The sequence below is a fragment of the Silene latifolia genome, chromosome 8, assembly GCF_048544455.1.
Source record: "Silene latifolia isolate original U9 population chromosome 8, ASM4854445v1, whole genome shotgun sequence".
Classification (NCBI taxonomy): Eukaryota; Viridiplantae; Streptophyta; class Magnoliopsida; order Caryophyllales; family Caryophyllaceae; genus Silene; species Silene latifolia.
In genome coordinates, this window is record NC_133533.1 from 28,215,494 (window position 1) to 28,235,927 (window position 20,434).

Here is a 20,434-nt window from a genome sequence, read left to right on the forward strand (position 1 = left end):
CAGGTATTAGAAAAAAAAAACGAAAAAAAAGGACGAACGAAAAAAAAGAAAAAAGAAAAATCTCGTTCTTTTACCTGCAAAATGATGGGACTTCCCAAATAAGGAAGGTCGCGGTTGGCTTTCCTGTTATCTAACCCCAACAGAATCTCTCCTAAACATAGGCAAGCTGGGCTCCTGCGCAGCTCCATCTGCTCAACTAGGCTCAAGTAGCGAGGATCACCTCTTACATCCTCAACAACATGCCTTTGAAGGACATAAACATGCAATAGGCAATACCCGAATGCCCTACGCCTCGCAACATAAGAGATAGAAGGGTCTGCCCTATTTATGAATCGATCGATGAATCAAGCATTCGAACTCCTTTTGAGGTCACAAGATGGTCAACCTCAGCTCTTGTCAACCCAAGCAAATCTCTGAATTTGTTCTTATACCCTTGGGAAGTAGAGGGTATAGCAAGTAAATGTTCCGGGTCCCAACCGCCAATTGCAGCAATTTCTTCAGGAAATGGGCAGATATCGCCTCCCGGAAAGGCAAACACGTGATAATTCGGGTGCCAATACTCAAGACAAGTATCTAAGAACGGTTTGACCACCTTGATCAGCTTCAAGCTCAAAATTGATCCGAAGTTGTAGGCACCCATGTTGTGTTTCTCCACATTTGAGAACTCGTTTGTCCATTCTTTGAGACGGATTTCTAATGTATTCATGGTGTATACTTAATAAGAGAGTTTTATGTTATAAGGCAAAAGAAAGACGGAAGAATTATGAGAATAAAACCTCAATCGACGTCTATATTTATACTAAAAGTTGTTTCCCAAAATCTATCAGGACGGACACACTGAGGAATGTTGCGCCTCTTCAAAAGGACGCAGCTCCTGCTGCGCCTCTTCCTCAGCAATATTTCTGTGATTTTCCGCGTTGGATCTTTCCTAATTCCTTAAAGCATAATTTCCTATTCATACGGGTTATTATTTTTTGTAATTCCGTCAAATTACCATGTTTCGAGTTTCCTAATTCCACGGGCACGTATTTCGAGGCGACATCGGCATTTTCGTCATTTTAGCACACTTATCCATTTCTTTTTTAATTTTCTTTTTGGGGAATCATTTCACCAATTCGTTTATTTATTTTCATCATTTCACCAATTTAATTATTCATTTTCAAACTTAGTCATTTCTTTTAATTTTCTTTTTTTGGAGAATCATTTCACTCACGTTTCATTTCAAACTTATATGTTCCTATTTTCATTTTTTTTAGGGGGTAACCCTCCCTACCGTCCGGTCATTTTCGGTAAATTATTTGCATTTTCTCGAGTCGTTGTCTTGCGCTAATTTACGCCATGTGTACAAATATGTGCAATTTCTATGTAAATTTCGGCAGCATGACGGCCTAAACCGTCATCTACCAAACATGTTCAAAGCTAACCTGCAGGTACAAACATACAACCCAGCAGCAAATGCACTCAGGCCGTCATATATGCAACCAAAAGGAATATGTACACCAAACTGGGGGCTCGAGCCCAAAACAAAGTGTATAAAGTGCAAAATGAAGGTTCTAAAAAATGTACAAAAATGTGTGAAGTACAGCCAACAACAAAAACAACGAAAAAGCAACAAACTACTACTGGTCGCCGCCCAACTCGGTAACTCTCGCCTCGAGAGTAGTGATTTCGGCGTCGCGGACCTCTAGCTCCGTCAGCAGGCGAGCTGTCTCCTCCCGGGACTGGGCTAGCTCTCGCTCCAAGTCACGCTCCCTCTGCAAACGACAAGAATTGGCTCATGTCAATCATTTCAAGCATGAGAAAAGTTAGAAAATTCAAAAATGAAGTAAACGGAAGGTTCATACCTGACGTCCTCGACCACCAGCAAGTGCCTCGATGGCAGTAGCCCGTAGCCGGTTGGCTACCCTCCACAAAGCCACGAACCGGGATGGTGCTACCTGCATTTCAATAAACAAGGATTCTCAATGATTGGACAAGTTTAAAAAAATGTATTCTTAAACAAAAATTATATACAAGTTGGGGAACTTACCCTCCGAATAAGATGCTGCCACTCGTCCAGGCCAGCATCTGTCACCGCCACGCCAAAGTCGCGCAGCTCGGAGATCGTCATCATCCCTGTCGCATCACTGTACTCAAGGGTCTCGGGGTACGCTGGGGGCTCGATGCCCGCCACCTCGACCTCCTACAAAATTTAAATGGTTTCCATTAATTGATGATCATTCATCATGTTTTCAAGACAATTGAAAGAAGAGTAAAGCACTCACCACAACTGGCCAGTACGCCAACCTCCGGTAGAGGAACGCCGAGTAGTCCTCGCCAGGAAGAAGGAGGGCGTCGCCACCGACGTCTGCCAAGTCTGCCTCCCTCTCAGCATTGGAAGGCTCCCTGAACATCGTCCGAGGAGGATCGATGGGAACCGTCAAGACATCTCGAGAGCACTGACGAGTCAAACGCTCGCCCAAGTACCACACGGGACCCATTGACGTCCTCAGAGGCAACCGGCTCGAGCTCCTAGGTCGAAGGACCTCAGCCAAAAAAGGAGGAAGACCAGTGTTGTCCACCCAAGGCCTGGGTACCCACTATGAAAAGCAAACAAGAAGTCATTCTTATGATCAGTTCTAAAAGAAAGCAAACAAAGAAAGGTGAGGTGAAGGTACTCACGCCATCCAACTGCAAAGAGTTCACGTCCCGTCGACAGACGTCGTGAAAGGAACGTTGGTTCTTCGTGCGACACATCACCCAATCCCTTACAAAGGGATAGGCTCTCTTCACTGGCTCCGTCCTCTTAGGCGCGAGGCTCGGAAAGTAGGAGTACACCCACGCCTGCAAGACAAGATAATCAATAACGATCTTTCGTGATTCGATAAGAAAAGGAAATGATCTTTCATGATATGAAACGAAGGTTCATACCTCCAGTAGCAGTCCAAGGCCAACGGTGGTAGGAGAAGTCCCCTTCTCCATCAACTCCGGATGAACCATGGCCCTCATATAGCGAATGAGGACCGCAAAGCCAGCAGTGACCCAGTCCCAACGGCCTAGGTCACTCAGGTCAGAAAGGAAGGGAAGTAGCTTCGTCGACAGTCTCTCTACCTTGTCTCCGAGGTAGATCGAAGACAAGAACCACCAGAGCCACAAACGACCTCTCTGCTCTACAGTACAAGGAGGAGGAGCCGTCTCCCTCCCATCGATCACCACCATCATCGGTCTCTTCCCAACAAAGTAATCCCGGACGTAGGAACTAGGCACCAACCCGGGAACCGCAACAGCCTTCGGCATCAGGTTCCAACCGATCAAGCTCTTAGCCTCGGTCGAGTCCACCCTCATGGCTGTCTCCGGCCAATCCACAACCTCAGTCCCGTACGGCAAGCCAGAAATCATGCCGTAGTCCTCCAACGTGACCCAAACCTCGCCAAAAGGCATGTGAATGGTAGAAGTCGTGTCCCAAAACCGATCAAGGAAAGGTCGGACCAGGCTAAGTTTAGCCCGAATCTTCCTTCCCTTGACGTCCCTCCAAGCTCGTACCAAGGCACCAAATGCTCCCCACTCGATGATGGCCTGCTCCTTCGTCAACAGCCTCCCGTAAAACTCCATCATCGTCGTGTAACCCGGGAAAGACCTGATGTTCCCGGCCTCCTATTTTGATTCAAAATAAGAGCTATCTTTAGCTCGAATGAAAGAGAAAAGAAAAAGCAAATATGAATGAAAGAAGATAAATGAAAGAGTGATGAGTTCAAATTACCAAGCTCTTCACCGTCCTGTAGGACAGGTGACCCTCCGCAGCCCAGATGAGGTGTCTGCTGTCCCAACTCTCTGCCCACTCCGGTGCTCCTCTCAGCTGACGACCACCTCGTCCAACGTTGGCCCGTCTCAGGGCCTCCTCCTCAACAGCCTCCTCCTCGACGACCTCGTCCTCAGCAGCTGCCACTGCAGTGGTAAAAGCCTGCTCCAACGCCTCCTCGAGCATACAAGAAGGGTCAAGAACGGTATCCACGTCCATGGGATATCTCCCTGATGTAGAAGCCTCGTCACCTGCAAGATTAAAGTGAATTCAGGCCGCGTCAAATGACGACAAGCCTTAGTTAAGGGATTTTCGAGTTTTCAAAGCTCCAAAATCGCTCTTTTCTCGCCATCTTTGGCCGTTTTCCCACAAACCTGTCCGCTCATATGGTAATATGGGTCAAGTCAAGCCTAAATTGAAGCCTAGTCATGGGTTCGAGTCGGAATTTCGACAGCATTTCGTTATTATAGCGATTATGCCCTAGAAAAGTGTCATGAAAAAGCCATCACAAATCGAAAATCCGAAATGGTAGGAAGTTTACCCATCATACAAGGGTTCTAAATATCAAGTTTCATCACAAATGGGCAATCCTAAGGCTATTTTCGAATCAATTTACGGTTCAGTTGTGAGACCATCACAATTTCACTCAAATGCTCAAAACTCAATGAAAACTCGCAACAAATACATGGTTATGATCCTTATACTACCAATTATCCATTTACCAAGTCAATTTTGTAAGGCAAAGTTGTTTGGAGGATAAGCCCCAAATTTTCGACATTTTTAGGCTTGGAAACCCTAATTTGTCGGTCCAATTTAATCAAAAACGGAAGATTAATGCAAAGATGATACACATACCTCGATTAGTCATGGCAAATGCAAGTTTTTGATCAAATTTTGGCGAAAAATGGTTGGAATTTGAGAGAGTATTGTGAGAATTTGTGTTTCGAAATTATGAAGAAAACACGACTTTTATCGAGTTTTTACTCAGGCAAAGCCACACCCAGGAAAAGACGCAGCAGGTGTTGCGCCACTTCCAAGAGACGCAGCTCTTGCTGCGCCTCTTCCTCAGTTTCCCTCCAAATCAATTTTCGTAGATTCGTTATAGTTCGTTATTGGTGGGCCCATCTTTGGTGCGCCTCTTTCTCAATACCATATATCATATATTTAGTCCGTTTGACTATTATTCTTCGCCCGGACCCCCATCTTCAAGCCAAATGCGAACTGTCGTGGTATTTTATCAAGACCTCGCTTGCCGCAAGGAGCGAGTACCCTCTGACAGGTGTTTTGACACATCTCAATTCTGTTCCCCCAGCGAGAGTTCTGGACAAACAATTGTCCCTCTCAAGACGTGGAGATCAGTCCTGTTTATGTTCCCCCAGCGAGAGTTCCGGACAGCCAGTCGTCCCTCTCAACACGTGGAGTTCAACATCAGCCTCAAGTTTTACCGAATTTTGTTTGAAAACCGACCGGAGCAGATTTCTCCCAGCAGTTCCTGCCGACGTCCTGCTGCCTCTTCAATATCACGTTTTGCCTTCCCTTGGAATCTCAAGGAATCTCAGGTATGGTCTCTTCTTATGGCTGGCGGGCCTCCTTACGTAGTCTAATGGACTTTAAACGACCCTCCCTGATAGTCGACAGACTCTAAAATGTTCCCGACGACAGGTCCTTGGCTCAGACCCCTTGAGTCGCCTCGCGTCGCCATAGTCGTCAGGTTGTAATCATCGATTGACCTGATGGCTATACTTTGACTTTCGCCTTGTCCAAGCCTCAGTCAAAGTGGGGGCTTTGTAGATACCTCATTTATACACCTCCCGCAAGCCACCCGGTGATGATTGGGTCGCATGTTTGGTACACGAAACGATTTATGATAGTTCGTAAGTTTATCGTCAAGTGATATCTCAAACACCTGTGTCTACCTTATAGTCGTCATCTACGCACCGATACGGTCGTTTTGACAGTAATTATAGTACATTTGGAGTCCGAGTCAAAAACCGTCTTCATTTTCTAATAACGGTTTAAAATGCCGAGTCAGAATGTTATGGAATGTTCCGGATATTTCGATTCCATATTTTCAATCTTTTAATCTCTTTGGTAAATTATATCCCGGAAATATTATATAAAATATTATGGAAATTGAGATCAAACCACAATTCTATAATAGAAACGCGGAAATCTTTCTTCCGCATGAGGAAACCACTTGGGAAAGGACGCAGCAGATCTTGCGCCTCTTCCAAGAGACGCAGTGGCTGCTGCGCCTCTTCCCCAGGTTCTTTCTGCGTATTTTTTCAAATCTTTTCGAGATTCACTTCCAAAGTTTCTCCGAAACCCTAATTTCTTCCGTGATTAGTATAAATAGAGACCTTCGGTCACACATATTTCTCACACGAGTGTCCGCCCTTGTCTTCTCCCATTGCATTCTAGACCACTCTCTTGCTTTTTGGCGTCTACGTGCTTGAACTTTCGACCACGTAAGCTCGGATCTTTCTGAGTACCAGCCTCGTTTTGCATGACCGACCAATTTGACCAACTCCACATCAATCAACTTTAATCAATCTTGTTCGTTTTCCTCTTAGAGGGCACTTTCGTCGTACATTCGAGTCGAGCATCACTAAACGTTAACTTAGTCAATCTCGTTTCGTCAAACATGTAAGTCTGAGGGTGTAAATCCTTATTTTAATTATTGTACTTTATTTTTGTAATCCTTATTGTAAGGTTTACGTCGAAAACACACTTAAAACCGATTTGTAAAACCAAGTTTCAAACCTTTTTTACGGATTAACAGGAGACAAACGTCGAGAAAGGACGCAGCATTTGTTGCGCCTCTTCTAGAGGCTACCGCAGCTCCTGCTTCCTTTCTTCTTCCTTCATCTTTTGTTCGTCTGTTCGTTTTTGTTTTGTCTTTGTTTGTTCATTGTTCATTAACACGATATTTTTAGCGTAATAATTTTAACATGTACATCATTATTAATTAATTCATCTTTTAATTCCTGACTGAAATCCCTTATAATTCATATTTGCGGGTTTTCGTCATTAAAATCAATTCGGGTTTTTAGAGATTCGATTCATCAATATCGAGTCTCTGGAATTCATTGGTGATATATTTGCATCTGTTTATTATTGTAATCACCATTAGTTCTTCATTAATAACCTATTTAATTTGATTAGTTTGTATAATTTGTAAATAATCTTATAACTAATCTTGCACTTAATTCGTTTTAATTAGTTTTATCCATGTTTTACTGTTTTTTATGACCCAATCATATGTAAACAATCCATTAAACCACTTCCATCCGAGTCAAATATTAATAATCAAGCATTAAATTTACCCACGAACATTAAATATTTGAAATTCCGGCTTCACAGCCAGAACTGAACTCAGGAACAGACGCAGCGTTTGCTGCGCCTCTTCCAAAGGACGCATCTCTGCTGCGCCTGTTCCGGGTTGAGTTATGTCTCTGAACTCCAGTTTCTGCCTTTACGTAGTTTATTAGTTTACGTACTTAATTAACTATTACCCGTATTATCATCATTAATCAGTTCGTTAATTTATTTTCCCTTTCTTTTCTAAAACCATCCGTTTTAAGTGTATTTTCGACGTAAATCAATTAACCCGTTGTAATTATTGTAATTTTTTTATTGTATTTTTATTGCATTATTATCGTTTGCTTGTATATTTTACATGTAATCAATCTAAAACCAACTTTGACCAAATGAGTGCTAATTACGTGTTTACCAACTTAGTCTAAATTCACATGCTAGGATTAATCTAATGGATGTTGCATAGCATGCATATAACCTTCAACATATCGAGTATAGACGATTTTCCCTAATCATTAGTAGAGGCCGCTATCGTGGCGGGCGGGATTAGGTGTTCGATCAAAAGAGCCTCCTAATACGTACCCTCATCCCTTACTCCAGATCTCTGTGAACACCCGTGATCATTGGCATCCACGAGAGTCATTCTAGACATAGAATGCTAAGGGTAATGAGTTCTTGGTGTTCATGTCACTACTTTGTGTCTTGACATGACACGAGGTATTCGAACGGTTCCAATTTCCCATAAAAATTGGTGACGACTCCACAAATGCAAAAGCTTCCTCGTTTTTCACTCCCGAGCGACCCCCGTGGGCCTGTGTCCATAGTTACCTTAAACTTGTCAGACTGCCTATAAGCGATATAGCTATCCCAATGGTCCTGGCTGACATACAAATACTTCTTTTTTGGTGGTTTTTTGTTCATCTCCCCTGTTTCCTTGTTGAACAAGTGGTTCTCATCAATCTTTAACTTCCAAGATCTGAGGGCTTCCCCTGTCTTTTTTTTAGGTACTTATCATACATTTCGGGGACAACGTAAGCTAACTGCATATATGATGAGCATAGTTGGTACAAGTGTTTCGGCTAATACACATATCAAGTAGTAACTTAAATTCAGCTAAAACATTTATTATTGTATACACATGCCTTTATTCTGTTTATTAGCATGGTGTTCCGTATTTTACTCAGTTCACTGATACGCGGCGTACCGAGAGGCACATATTGTCTTACACTGAAAGATCATAGATCCATATTAGACTCTCTAATAAAAATAATTTATCTCATAAATTGTTGTTTATGTGATCTATGTAACATGCATGCTAATATGAAAGCATAAAAAGAAAGTATAAGGAAAAACAATTTCCTTACATTGAATATATGGTAAAATGGGCACAAACTAGTTCTCCTTACTAGTTTGTTCTTGAGCTAAAATGATATGGATGATCCTCCTTGAAAAACCTTCAACTAGAAAGTCTCCTTCAAGTTGCACCCAAGAACTAACCCAAAAATAATAACAAGTTTGTACTAGTAACTTGTTAATATTGCTCCCTTGATAAATATTAGTAATATCACTAACTTATCTTAGTAATATTAATAATGAATACTAGTGATGAATTATTGTAGAGAGATAGAGTGAAATGTTCACATGCAAAAGATGGTAGAGTGTAAGAATGAAGTAGTGTAGAAATGTGAACAAATATGGAGTGTAAAAGGGGGAAAAGTGGCGGGTGGTGGAGTCCTCAAGTGGACAATTTTTGTCTTATAATTTTATCTTACATCACATGCAAAATGTAGTATAAGATATATATTATGGTAGTTTACAAAATAAGGTAAAATGATTATGTGAGTAATCATCCACTACACTTATTTTACACGGTCCACTTGACCATATACGAGTCCATGTTGGTTCTTATATTTGTCGCACAAATCCGTGTAATTTTTATTTTAAACATCGTATCATGTTTAAATACTTCCATAATTAATTCGTCCAATTCACTCCATAAATATACGTGTACCACTACACATATTATTTACGTACTAATATTAATCACATTAATCAATTAGTATAATTTTAGTAAATTAACAGTTAATTAACTAAAACCCGTCTCCCAAAACTTATTATTCAATTATCGCATAATTAAATAATAATTGCCGCTCCTCGAGTTCGCAACTCGAAATCTCTCTAAAAATAATCGACTAACCTCTTAGTCTATAAATCAAGGGACTAAACAAATTGTATCTCATACAATTAATTAGTTATCAATTGGGGTTCGTTCCTTTAGGTGTGACCGAAAGAGGTCAGTTGATCACCGCCGTCTCACGACAATAACGTCAAACTCTAGTCAGCCAACCGTTATCGATTTACGTTAATCAACTGACGAGGACCAAATAATTAAATATCTGATGATATTCTATTAATGAGATTTATTATGTTAACGCACTATTGTGGAGGACACTAACTCCAACAATCTCCCACTTGTCCGACACAAGGTGTGCGTTACCAATTCTCTTGTCCGTTTTAATCTCCCACTCAATGCAAGGTGTCTTTCAGGTCGCACTTACACATGAACACATCGCGAGTGGTTTTCTCGATCGGGAGTGTGACTACCTGACCGGAAAAATCTCTCACTGATTACTTCCGAGCGTGGACACGCATTTGTAGTCATTAACTCCTCGAGTGGCCTTGAGATATAGTTACCCAACGTGGGTGGACAATTCCTGTATGCCCTATCTATCCTATTGCACTGTCTGACTCACAATGACCTAGTAAATGCCCTTTTGGCCTCCTTTCACGGCACGACCTAGGACAAAAACCAAAGTCACTCGGAAACTGCACCTGCTCAGATAATAGTCTCCAGTCAAAAGAATCGACTCATTAGAACATCTTAGAGATCCCTGCCACGACCAGGCGTCTATAATAGAACTTAGGGACTCTCTAAATGGTCACTGTCCGGCAAAGTGTCACACACTCTGCCTATGTAATCGACCAGTCATCACATATGACCTTATGGTGTTGAACAACCATCAATCGACTTACAATCTAGTCACTCCGAGATGTCACCTCATTAAGTGACTAGGGACAAAACACAATGTTCATCTTATTCACTTGAATAGTGTTCCAACATTGTCTCCACAACTTATTCAGATAAACAAGGTATTAAAATTTAGTCACACTAAATAAAGATTCATAAAAGAATGAATACGAAAACAATGAATGTGATTATCATATATATAATAAAAGATACACTATCCAATTATTACATATCCATAATCTAAAGAAAATCTGGTACTCGTCTCAATCCCATACCGACGACATGACCTGTGGGGTAATATCCGTATAAGACCCTCTAAATTTAGGATTATAACGTAAATTTAGCATGTGAAATATTGTCATAAACGAAAAACAACAAAGAAACAATAAGGATTAAGAATCAACCTCGGGTCCTTTGTAGTGCGGCGTAAAGAACAGAAATCAACAGAGATTTCCTCCTAATTGTTGCACCCAAGACCGTCTGAGACTATGCCCTTGTGCTAGAAATGCTTTCTAATTGACTTGCAATATTGAGAAAGCTGTTGTGAGATTTTTCCGATGTGAGATCTAGGTTTCAGAGAAAAATGATCTCCAAAACCCTAGTTTTTTGTAAAATGAAATTGTCTAAGTCAAAAGGAGAGGGAGTCTCTCCTTTTGTTTGGTTCGGCCAACCGTGGGTTTGCATGGGGAAGTGGGCTTCCACTTCCTCTTAATTTTACCTCGTGGACCGGCTCGAAAAACGCTAAATGTATATGACGCGGTTTATTATAAATCGTCATCGGTTATCGGCTATTGAAATATCAACTAATAACAAGGGTTAGTTGAAGTATTAATACATGTCCGACAAAGACGATATTGTATAATTTATTCAATATACATTAATTAAATATAACCGTTTATATTTAATTTGCGAATTAACCGTTTAATTCGCCTTAGCCCATTTTATTTAATCCGTATTAAATATAATATCTCAACATCACATTTTGACTAATTATTAGTCAAATAACTCGAATTAACCGGTTAGTCAAAATTGGCATCTACATGACTGTATTTTCATACCGTCACATCTCTCAAACGTATCCTATAGGTGTGACTTTTAGGGACCAGTTGATCACCGCCATCTGTATGACAATAACGTCAAACTTATCTAGCAAGCCAACCGTTATTGATAAACGTGGATCAACTGATAATAATACCAAAAGTATGCCCTTTGATCCTTTTAGAGATTTATAAGTCCTTGCACTAGCTGTTAAGGACACCAACCCCAACAAGCTCCCACTTGTCCGTACAAGTGTATGTGCAATGACGTTATCCGCACTAACTGGAGGACACAGCTCCAACAAACTCCCACTTGTCCGTACAAGTGTATGTGCGATAACCGATTCTCATATTCATTTAAAAATTTCTCCCACTCAATGTAAAACAATTTGCAGATCCGGATCCGCAAAGGTCGTATTTTACAATCGATCCGTATCTTGAGTGGTTTCCCGACTAGAGAGTAACTTAAGCGATAAAACGAATCCGTATCCGAGCATGGCCATGCATTTCGATTCTGACTCCTCGAGTGGCCCCGAGAAATATCAAGTACCTGATAAAGGCTGAATATTTCCTACAACTCGACTCCTTCCGATCTAAGCACAGCATGAAATGACCCAGAAAAAATCTACTTGGCCCCCTGTTACGGATGACCGTGAGAAAGAAACCAAAGTCACCCAAAATCTGCCTTAGTCTCAAGAGACAGTCGATAGTCAAAAGAATCGACTCTTAGGATCACCATGGAGGTCCTATCCACGACCGGGCACCGAATGTTATAAAACATTTAGGACTCCACGTCGATGTCACAATTGTGTCCTACGAAATATCCGTATAACTCGCCTCTGTGATTGGTCAGTCAACTGGTTGACTTATGGCTTGTTGAACCCACCATCAACCAACGTCACAAAATAATTGCCAGAGTTATCAGCTCATGTGGGCAATTAAGGACTAAAATATAATGTTTGTTCAGTTCACTTTGTGGTGTTCAAAATTTGTCGTACAAATCCACATGAAAAACAAAATATATAAATATCAAAACGATGATGTCGTATAGAGTACAAAGAAGAATGAATCTAATCCATAAAAGAGTACTACAACTTAGGAACACGTTTAATTCCCATGGAATTAACGTGCCCTTCATGCTTATCTTGTCGTAATGGTTTAGTGAGAGGATCTGCTATGTTATCATCTGTAGCAATCTTTTCTATCACTACTTCCTTTTGCTCCACGTAATCTCGGATTAGATGAGCTTTCCGTTGTACATGTCTAGACTTGTTGCTAGACTTTGGCTTCTTAGCTTGGAAGATGGCACCACTATTGTCGCAATAGATGGTGATCGGGTCATTCGAACTAGGCACTATTGATAGTCCATGTAAGAATTGACGCATCCATATCGCTTCCTTTGTAGCTTCAGACGCGGCATAGTACTCGGACTCAGTCGTAGAATCTGCTGTAACAGTTTGTTTGGAACTCTTCCGGTGATCGCAACGCCATTAAGAGTAAAAACGAATCCGACATCGAGATTTCGAGTCATCACGATCCGTTTGGAAGCTAGCATCTGCGTAACCGGTTGCGCATAGCTTTTTTTCGCCTCCATAAGTCAATGCCCAATCTTTAGTCCTCCGTAGGTACTTAAGAATGTTCTTGATGACCAGCCAATGTGATTCACCTGGATCTTTGTTGGAATCGACTTGTCATACTCAATGCATATGCCACGTCCGGACGTGTGCATATCATGGCATACATGATTGATCCTATAGCCGAGGCATAAGGAATCCGTGTCATGCGCTCTTTCTCTTCCGGTGTCTCTGGTGCCTAAGACTTGCTCAAATGCACCCCTGGAGCCATAGGAAGAAACCCCTTCTTGGAGTTAGTCATCTTTGAATCTCTCTAGGACTTTGTCTATGTAAGACTCGATCGAGAGATAACATCCGTCGTGATCTATCTCGATAGATACGGATGCCTAGAATTCTTTGTGCCTCTCCCAGATCTTTCATCTGGAAATGGTTTTTCAACCATACTTTCACCGAAGTTAATAGAGGTATGTCATTCCCAATCAGGAGTATGTCATCGACATACAATATTAGGAAGACAATCTTGCTCCCACTCGACTTGATATATAGACATGGTTCCTCGACCGATCGAGTAAACCCATTTTCTTTTATCACTTGGTCGAAGCGATGATTCCAACTCCTTGATGCTTGCTTAAGTCCATAAATGGAACGCTTAAGCTTGCACACTTTCTTAGGATGTTCTGGATCGATGAAACCTTCGGGTTGTACCATGTACAACTCTTCCTCCAAAAAGTCGTTTAAGAAGGCGGTTTTCACATCCATTTGCCAAATTTCATAGTCATGAAAAGCGGCAATCGCTAAGATAATCCGAATGGAACGCAGCATGACTACAGGTGCAAAAATCTCATCGTAGTGCAAACCTGGCACTTGGGTGAAACCTTTAGCAACTAGTCGTGCTTTATAGATGTCTTGTTGACCTTCCACAGAATGCTTTATCTTGTAAAGCCATTTGCATTGAAGGGGACGAACCTTAGCAGGTAAGTCAACAAGATCCCATACGTTGTTCTCATACATGGAGTCCATCTCGGATTGCATGGCCTCAAGCCATAGCTTTGAGTCGGAACTAGTCATGGCACCTTTATAGGTTGCGGGTTCACTACTCGTTAAGAGTAGAACGTCATCTATGTCATGTTCCTCGACCATACCAATGTATCATGTCGGAGGAATAGAGACTCTTCCCGACCTCCTAGGTTCCTCATGAATATTCACGCAGTAGGGATTGAAGGAATTGGTTCCTCCAATGGTTGCTCGGTATTTGGTTCTGGAATCTCCGACAGGTCGAAGGTTCTATCACTCTTTGCATTCTCGATAAATTCCTTCTCTAAGAATGTCGCACTAGCCGCAACAAAAACACGTTGTTCGGTTGGCGAATAAAAGTAATGACCAAGTGTTCCTTTAGGATAACCTATAAAGTATGTCTTGACCGATCGCGGGCCGAGCTTATCCTCGTGTCTCCACTTGACATAAGCCTCGCAGCCCCAAACCCGTATAAAGGACAAGTTGGGGACCGTTCCCTTCCATAGTTCATATGGAGTCTTGTCAATAGCTTTAGACGGACTTCGGTTAAGTATTAGAGCAGCTGACAGAAGAGCATAACCCCACAATGAGTCAGGCAACACGGTGTGACTCATCATGGATCGAACCATATCAAGTAGTGTTCGATTTCTCCGTTCGGACACACCATTCAACTGAGGTGTTCCAGGTGGAGTTAACTGTAGGGCAATCCCACAGTCTTTAAGGTGTTGATCAAACTCGTGAGAAAGATACTCGCCACCACGATCCGAACGCAGTGTTTTAATCTTTCTACCCAATAGGTTCTGTACCCTATTTTGGTATTCCTTGAATTTCTCAAAGGATTCACTTTTGTGCTTCATTAAGTAGACATAGCCATATCTACTTAAATCGTCCGTGAAAGTGATGAAATACCTATAGCCTTCTCGTGCGGTGATTGACATAGGACCACATACATCCGTGTGTATGAGTCCTAATAGGTCAGCAGCGCGCATTCCAACACCTTTGAAGGAAATACGAGTCATCTTACCGATGAGACATGATTCACACGTGCCAAATGATTGAAAATCAAAGGCCGAGATAGCTCCATTCTTGATGAGCCGTTTTACGCGTTTCTCATTAATGTGTCCCATACGGCAGGTGCCATAGATACGTTTGATCTTTGTCACCAACCTTTAACTTTTTATTCATTACGTGTAATATTTCGGTGTTTCGATCTAAAACATAAATTCCGTTCATGGAGACCGCCTTGTCAGTAAATCATATCGTGTAATGAGAAAATGCAAGTATTATTCTCTATTACAAATGAAAAACCAAGTTTATCAAGTGCGTAAAACGAAATAATGTTTTTCGAAAGACTGGGTACATAATAGCAGTTATATAAAAATAACTCAAATCCGCTAGGAAGCTGGATCACATATGTTCCCCTTGAGACGGCAGCCACTCGTGCTCCATTCCCAACACGCAGGTCCACCTCACCCTTTATGAGGGGTTCGATGTTTCGGAGCCCCTGCACATGATTACACAGATGAGAACCACAACCAGTATCAAGTACCCAAGTTCCGTAACTTGCGTGGTTAATCTCAATCATATGAATAAAAGTAGAAGAAGAAGAAGACATACCAACAGGTTTAACACGACCTGCCTTTAAGTCCTCATGATAAACAGGACATGTACGCCTCCAATGCCCAGTCTTGTGGCAATGATGGCATTCCATGTTTTCATTCTTGCTCTTTGTCGCGCCTGATGAGGTGCTCGACTCACCAGGCCCATTCTTACCTGAACCCGACTTCTTGAACTTCGGTTTACCTACTGCTAGGTTTGCCTTACCTTTCCCCTTGTTTGTCACAACGAGAACATCCTGTTTCAAGCTCCCACTGAACTTCATGTCCTTCTCGGTCTGTACGAGAAGGGAGTGCAGTTCATGGGGACTTTTCTTCAAATCATTCATATAGTAATTCTCTCTAAATTGCGAAAAACCATCGTGGAGTGAGTGAAGCATGCGGTCGATCACAATGTTCTCGCTGATCTTACAATCAAAGGTCTCCAGCTTCTCGACATTCTCAATCATGCTGAGAATGTGTGGGCTAACTGGTTGGCCCTTCTGGAGTCTCGCATCAAAGAAGCGAGTGGTATGCTCATAGGTCACGATTCTCGGTGCTTTCGAGAATTCCTTGGTGAGCGTGGTGAAAATCTTGTTCGCACCATGGGCTATGAAGCGTTTCTGCAAATTGGGTTCCATTGCAAAAATGAGTACGTTTTTAATCGCACCCGCTTCCATACAGAAATCATTAAACTTGGTGATTTCAGCAGCTCTAGCCGTGGGACCCGGGTTTGCGGGATGGGCTCTAATAGATATTTGAGCTTCCCGTCGCGCGGCAGCATTCCGTAATGCCGCCTCCCGTCCGCGAAGTTTGATCCATCATTCTTGATCGAGTAGACCGATTCATCCGATTCATGAAGATCCGGCCAGGACTCACGGTCCAATGTGGCACTTGGCATTGGGTTTTCGTAGAACCACCATTTGTTATTAGCGAGTTTAAAAGTTCGTGATCTACACCGAAAAAGAAAGAAAAACAAGAACGAAATAAGCAACTCATCGAGGTGATTTAAGTCTATTTTAAAATTCATTTTAACATGTAGACTCTCGCACTTGCATAATTGATCTCCCTCACGAATGATACAAGTGATCCCAAGACTCAATTTCGGTAAATTGATAAGCCAACTGTTTAGCTAATTCTTCCGTAAGAACTCTTGGTCGATAGATTTCCGTAAATCCTATCTATAGTCCACCATAATCACAGGATCGTACGAGTGACCATAGTGTTGAGATAAAATAGGTCGATCGGTTCCAACTTACCCGACGTAGAAGGGGTCATATTATGCCTACCGACGAAGAAGGGACTCATTGGAGTTTGACCTATAAAGACCGTTCTCAATTTTGGTTTATACGAGGAAGATCCCATCAACAAAATTATAATTCATTTTAAGTGAACGAATAACTAGCGTCTGCGTGAATGAATTAATTTGGGTGATGGCTTAAAATCATGTGACATAAGAATGTCAAAGAAAACTAACTCGTGACCTCTATATGTGTCAGTTTTCATGCAATAAATAGGTGGTTTGGTTTTTAGGCGGAATATGATGCATATTATCGTTGCGAAAAATAAATAAAAGAATGCAATACGTAAATAAAATTCCTAGTGTGGCCTATCCTAATAAAAAAGAACATAAAACAACTTTGGAATCCACCGTTGGACCCGAGAAGCTTGTCTTGATGTTCCATCTTGATCCATGTAGCGGGAGTGAGCATCCGGTCTCCATCTTTGGTCTTCTCAAAAATTACAATTAAAATTACAAAATATAAACCTATTTACATTCTAATTAAAAACTGTAATTACAAGTGAAAAATCCAAAACGGAGATACGAGATCTCAAAATACAACCAAGACCGTGTTCCATCATTACGGTAACACGTTCTACTAAGGCCACACTAAGTTACAACCGTTTGTAAAATAAATAAATACGTAATTAAAAGCATTCAAAACAATTAACAATAACGATAAATAAAATGCATCAACTAAAACAAATTTATTCGTGACATAATTCCGTAATTATGTTAAATTATCCAAACCACCTTTTAATGATTAAAATTCATGTGATAAAACCGCTTCTATCAATTTAATTTTAATCTAATACAATCCGTTACTTTAAATACGCTTTAAAATAACTTAATGGTACGTGTGTGAACCGTTTCACAATCATAGCGAGTGTAAGATATCGTATAAAGTACATATTAAGGCCAAAAGAAAATTTAAAACAAAAGAATAAATTTTCAAAGTCTAAAACCAAAAATCACTCGATCCAGTGACATAAGTGCTCGACCGAGGAATAAAAGAGCTCGATCGACTGAACTGCTAGTCGATCGAGAGGATTGCCAAATAGAAAGTGCTCGATCGACCAAACTGGAGGTCGATCGAGTACTTTTATTAGCAAAACTGTTCGATCGAGTACGAGGAGGTCTCGATCGAGCAGTCAGGGTTTTAAAAGTGGTCGATCGAGTGCAGCAAGGACTCGATCGAGTAAAAACAAGACAGAAAAACCACTCGATCGATTAAAAACTTGCTCGATCGAGTATAAAAGTTTCTGGAAATGCAAAACCCTCGTGAAACAGTTTGACAAAGCAAAACCTACTGCAATTTAGATCAAAACCGCATCAAAACAATTTTACAATTTGACAAAACTTGACATATTGTTATAATCTCCGTATAAAACAACAATATGCATAAAAACAAATTGGAAAAACAAGATGAATTAACCGTGTAAAACATGTCACGGTTTCAAAAAAATTTGCAACAGCCAAAAAAAATTCCTGCCGAGAGGATAAAAAACGCTGCTGCCGCACGAATTTCAAGACAATAAAAATCGTTTCAAGATCGTTTGATGAAAAATCACAATGAAAATTTACGTGGCCTCGCTCTGATACCACTTGTGGGGTAATATCCGTATAAGACCCTCTAAATTTAGGATTATAACGTAAATTTAGCATGTGAAATATTGTCATAAACGAAAAACAACAAAGAAACAATAAGGATTAAGAATCAACCTCGGGTCCTTTGTAGTGCGGTAAAAAAGAAGAAATCAACAGAGATTTCCTCCTAATTGTTTCACCCAAGACCGTCTGAGACTATGCCCTTGTGCTAGAAATGCTTTCTAATTGACTTGCAATATTGAGAAAGCTGTTGTGAGGTTTTTCCGATGTGAGATCTAGGTTTCAGAGAGAAATGATCTCCAAAACCCTAGTTTTTTGTAAAATGAAATTGTCTAAGTCAAAAGGAGAGGGAGTCTCTCCTTTTGTTTGGTTCGGCCAACCGTGGGTTTGCATGGGGAAGTGGGCTTCCACTTCCTCTTAATTTTACCTCGTGGACCGGCTCGAAAAACGCTAAATGTATATGACGCGGTTTATTATAAATCGTCATCGGTTATCGGCTATTGAAATATCAACTAATAACACGGGTTAGTTGAAGTATTAATACATGTCCGACAAAGACGATATTGTATAATTTATTCAATATACATTAATTAAATATAACCGTTTATATTTAATTTGCGAATTAACCGTTTAATTCGCCTTAGCCCATTTTATTTAATCCGTATTAAATATAATATCTCAACATCACATTTTGACTAATTATTAGTCAAATAACTCAGACTAACTGGTTAGTCAAAATTGGCATCTACATGACTGTATTTTCATACCGTCACATCTCTCAAACGTATCCTATAGGTGTGACTTTTAGGGACCAGTTGATCACCGCCATCTGTATGACAATAACGTCAAACTTATCTAGCAAGCCAACCGTTATTGATAAACGTGGATCAACTGATAATAATACCAAAAGTATGCCCTTTGATCCTTTTAGAGATTTATAAGTCTTTGCACTAGCTGTTAAGGACACCAACCCCAACATGACCATCATGCTTAGCCTTTGATAAAGGCTTGGTTAAAGGATCAGCAATATTATCATCTGTCCCAACCTTACAAATGTCAATTTCCTTCCTTTCCACATAATCTCTAATTACATGGTATTTCCTTTCAATGTGTCTAGATTTGTTACTAGACTTAGGCACTTTGGCTTGAAAAATAGCTCCACTGTTATCACAAAATAGAGTGATAGGATCTTTGGCGGAATGGACTACTCCTAGTCCCTCCATGAATTGCCTAATCCAAACAGCTTCCTTCGCGGCCTCAGACGCTGCAAGGTACTCAGCCTCTGTTGTAGAATCCGCAGTAACACTTTGCTTGAAGCTCTTCCAGCAAACAGCTCCTCCATTTAGCATAAAAACATAGCCGGATTAGGATTTCATGTCATCCCGATCGGTTTGGAAACTTGCGTCCGTGTAACCTCTTACACGCAACTCAGTTTCTCCTCCAAACACTAAGAACGAATCCTTAGTCCTTCTCAAATACTTAAGGATGTTCTTTACGGCTATCCAGTGACTCTCACCAGGCTTGGCTTGATATTGACTTGTCATGCTCAAGGCATACGCAACGTCGGGACGAGTGCAAATCATAGCATACATGATAGACCCAACAGCGGAAGCATATGGGACGGTCTTCATGTGTTCAATTTCCTTAGGGGTGGAGGGAGACTGTGACTTGCTCAAAGTAATCCCTTGGCCCATAGGTATAAATCCTCTCTTGGAGTCTTTCATATTGAACCGGTCAAGAACTTTGTCAATATAAGCTTCTTGACTCAATGCTAGTATCCTCTTGGACCTATCCCTATAGATCCGGATACCTAAGATTCGTTGTGCCTCTCCTAATTCCTTCATTTGGAAGTGTTTCCCTAGCCACACCTTAACGGAAGTGAGTGATGGAACATCATTCCCAATGAGCAATATGTCATCCACATATAGGACAAGGAATGCAACCTTACTCCCACTACACTTCATGTATAAAGACGGTTCTTCCACACTTCTAGTGAAATCGTATTGTTTAATGACATGATCAAAGCGATGATTCCAACTCCTAGATGCTTGCTTAAGACCATAAATGGACTTCTTGAGCTTACAAACCTTCTTAGGGTTAGATGTATCCACAAAACCTTCGGGTTGTATCATGTACACCTCTTCTTCTAGAATCCCATTCAAGAAGGCGGTTTTGACATCCATTTGCCAAATCTCATAAT